This window comes from Mustela nivalis, assembly GCF_964662115.1.
Source record: "Mustela nivalis genome assembly, chromosome: 10".
In the NCBI taxonomy this organism is placed as follows: Eukaryota; Metazoa; Chordata; class Mammalia; order Carnivora; family Mustelidae; genus Mustela; species Mustela nivalis.
Window position 1 is genome coordinate 86,342,736 of NC_139029.1, and position 4,199 is coordinate 86,346,934.

Below are 4,199 nucleotides of genomic sequence, written 5' to 3' on the forward strand. Positions count from 1 at the left end.
AAAATGGAAATAATTATAACGTTTTCCTTATAGGTTAGCATACTGCCTCACCTATAAAAATAGTTGAATGAAATGTAGTTCTTTTCTATTACTGGATATCAATCTCTCCAAAAGTAATACTTTTTAAATACCTCAATTATGTAAAATTTGCAAATCAATAGGATTATTGTGAGAGTTAAAGGAGACAACTCATATGAAATGATTCTGTATAAAATAAAGTATAAACACTGTTATTAATTGTGAAGTATTTTTCCTTCAAGAAAATGACCTTCCTTAGTAACTGTAACTTTAATCATCACTTTCTACTAACCCCATATATATGTTATGTATGTTGTGGCGTTCATAAAGATCTAATCTAACAGTCTGATTCAAAATAATGAAATAATTTTTTTCTTTACCAGATTCAGATATGAGGATCAATTGGGAGATGCAAATGAATTAGAGTCTTTCATTCATACAAGTGGATATTTAGATGCTAAAATATATAAGTCTTGGAAATAACAAGAAACACTGTAAAATGGAGAAAATCTGAGTGGCCCTCTTAGGATAAGTAACACTTTTAGAGTTGTACATTTTTAGCAATGCTACAATGAAGTTGGGTGGGGGGAGGGAAGGGCGGTGGTAGTTGGGGGTTTGGGGAGTCCCTGGCCACAAAAAAAAAGAGAAGAAGAAAAGGGTAAGACAAGCCTTTGTAGGAAAGGTAAAAATGAGATTGGTTGACCAGTGCTGCATGTACAAATAGATAGGGGAGAATAAGTTTATGTCAATGTTGTTTCTTACTTAGAATTAAATATGTGGTTCACCAAAGCTTTATCTCTAAAATACTAAACTTGAAACTTTCAGTTTTCTTATGGCCACATCACAATAAATATTCACCAAACAGGAAATTAAAAAGAAATCTTCTGTATGAATTGAACTGTACTTTCAAATCCCTGTTTTTTGGAGAATAAGTTTATGTCAATGTTGTTTCTTACTTAGAATTAAATATGTGGTTCACCAAAGCTTTATCTCTAAAATACTAAACTTGAAACTTTCAGTTTTCTTATGGCCACATCACAATAAATATTCACCAAACAGGAAATTAAAAAGAAATCTTCTGTATGAATTGAACTGTACTTTCAAATCCCTGTTTTTGATACCCAGATGTATCTAATTTTGTTGAAGGTACCAGGTACTCTGAAGTTAGATTTCACAGGAAGTTGAGATTTTCCTTTCCTTCTTGAACTCAGTGAAATTCTTCAGCAATGTAAATCCCTTTGAAGTCAGGTCGATATGCCAATGTTGAATCAAATTTTGTGAACTTCAAAGCCTACTCTGTTGTGGAGGATATCCTGGTGAGGTTAGATATTGCAAAAAGAAATGAGAATATAACTTGAACATTTTAACTGACTTGGTTTCTAAAGTATTTGAGGTTTCTTATTCTGTGAATATTCATCTTTTTTATATACTTAAAATATTTAATACTATAATATTTTTACTATAATATTCCAAAATTTTACTTTATACTTTTTTTATACCATAGAAGATTGATAAACTTACTTTAGATGGGAATTTTACTTTCCTTTTATCATACATGAAGGAGTTGTGGGAAGAACATAGAATTTAGAATCTTAGAGGTTTCATGAAGACTTCAGCTATACCCTTCAGTCAATTGTATTCAAAAATTAATTTTAAAAATCTATATCATATAGTTTTTATAAGAACATGTAACAATGTTTGTGTAAATGTTTAATATTCATTTACAATACATTTAAAGCATTTGAGTAAAGTTGATTTCTTTTTTTCCCCATGAAACACTGAACATTTTCAGGACCATGAATGCTGAGATTAAATCATTTGATTCTTCACTCAAAGTGATGAATATGTGGGCAACATCTCCCTTTTGTGTTAGAATGAGTTATTGCCATATTAAAATGCTATTATAGAGTCTTCTTAAAACAAATCAAAAGCAATTACCAAAAAAATGGTATTAAGCCTTCCAATACCACTTGAGAGCGAACACTATTTAATTAATGACCAAATCCATTCTTTATCAAATAGGTATTGGAAATCACTCTTTACTAGGCTCTACTTTCATTAAAAACAAAAAAACAAAAACAAACAAACAAACAAAAAAAAAACCCAACTTTTCCTATGGTGATTAGCCATGGTGGATGTGAAGATCCTGAACCCCAAGGCCAAGGGGGCCCAAGTCCAGGGGCACTGGCAATCAACATCAGTGCAGCCTAGGAGCTGTAGGACCTCCTGAGGACCAATGTGAGGCCTAAGGACACGATAAAGATGCTTGTTTCTGGGGCTGGAGACAACAAGCTTACGAAAGATGGTGCTCTTCATGAAATGCAAATTCAACACCTGACAGTCACCTTAAAACCAAAGTAACAACAGCCCAGGGTGGCATAACTGGTGATGGTACCACTTCCAAAGTCCTAGTCATTAGAGAGTTGCTGAAAAGGCTCTCTTCATTTCTAAGGTCTTCATCCCAGAATAATAACAAGGATTTAAAGCTGCAAAGGAAAAGACACTTTAGTTTGGGAACAAATCAAAATAAGCAAAGAAATGGACAGGGAAGTACTTATAGTTGTGGCCAGAACATTTCTCTGTACTAAAGTGCATGCTGAACTCACTGATGTGTTTGGGTTTTTTGTTGGTTTCTTTGCTTCCTTGTTTTTGCTGATGTCTTAACAGTGGCTGTAGTAGACTCCATTTTTGTCATTTAAAAAATAAGATGAACCTATTGACCTCTCCATGGTTGAAATCATGGAGATGAAACATAAAACTCTGAAACTGATACAAGTCTCATCAGAGCTCTTGTTTTGGACCATGGGGCACCACATCCTGATATGAAAAAAAAAAGGAGTAGAAGATGCACACATCCTCCCACACAATATGTCATTAGAATATGAGAAAACCGGAAGTGAATTCTGGCTTTTTTTAAGAAAGTGCACAAGAGAGAGAGAGAAACTTGTAAAAGCTAAAAGAAAATTCATTGAACAAAGTTTAAAAAAATAATAGAACTGAAAATTAAAGTCTGTGGTGATTCAGATAAAGGATTTGTTGTTATTAGTCAAAAGGGAATTGACCTGTTTTCCTTTAATGCTCTTTCAGAAAAAGGCATAGTAGCTCTGAGTAGAGCTAAAGGAAAAAATATGGATAGACTGACTCTTGCTTGTGGTGGAGTAGCTCTTAATTTTCTTGATGATCTAAATCTTGACGGGGACATGCAGGACTTCTTTACATTGGGAGAAGAGAAATTGACCTTTATTGAGCAATGTAACAATCTGTCAAATTTGTTCAAAGCAACCAAATAAGCACACACTCACTCGAATAAAAGATGCAACAAAAGGGGCACCCCAGTGTCTCAGTCAGTTAAGAGTCTGACTCTTGATTTTGGCTCAGATGTGATCTTGGGGCCCTGAGATCAAGCCTGGAGTCTAGCTTTATGTTCAGTGGGAAGTCTGCTTAGGATTCATTCTCCTTCTGCCCCTCCCTCTGCTCACTCACTCACTCTCTCTCTCTAAAATAAATAAATAAATTTTCATGCTTAGCAAAATAAGTCAAGTGGAGAAAGACAACTATCACATGATCTCCCTGATATGAGGAAGTGGTAATGCAGTATGGGAGGTAAAGGGGGTAGGAGAAGAATAAATGAAACAAGATGGGATGGGGAGAGAGACAAACCATAATGGCTCTTAATCTCACAAAACAAACTGAGGGTTGCTGGGGGGAGGGGGTTGGGAGAAGGGGGGTAGGGTTATGGACATTGGGGAGGGTATGTGCTATGGTGAGTGCTGTGAAGTGTGTAAACCTGGCGATTCACAGACCTGTACCCCTGGGAATAAAAATATATGTTTATAAAAAATAAAAAATAATAAAAAATAAATAAATAAATACATTTTTTTAAAAAGGATGCAATAAGAGATGGCTTGAGGCTGTTAAAAACATTGATGAATGCTGTGTAGTTCAAGGTGCTAGGACAGCAAAGAAGCCTTGATTAACTCTAAGCCCCATGTAAAGGGCAGGGCGGAACTTGCAGTTCAAGCATTTGCTGACGCATTGCTCCTTATTCCCAAGGTTCTTTCTCAGAAGTCTGGTTTTGACCTTTAGGAAATGCTAACATTCAAGGAGAACAATCAGAATCAGGTCAGCTTATGGGTGTGGACTTGAACACAGGTGAACAAATGGTAGCAGCAGAAGTCGGC

The 4,199-nt window shown here is 35.2% G+C and overlaps 1 pseudogene across 1 annotated transcript; it reads left to right on the forward strand.

The window, feature by feature from the left end:
* Positions 1-2,146: 2,146 nt before the first annotated feature.
* LOC309843237 (T-complex protein 1 subunit zeta pseudogene) lies at positions 2,147-3,308 on the forward strand (annotated as a pseudogene). The gene is made up of 2 exons: positions 2,147-2,630; positions 2,672-3,308. The product of its transcript is annotated as a T-complex protein 1 subunit zeta pseudogene (transcript).
* The last annotated feature ends 891 nt before the right edge of the window (positions 3,309-4,199 follow it).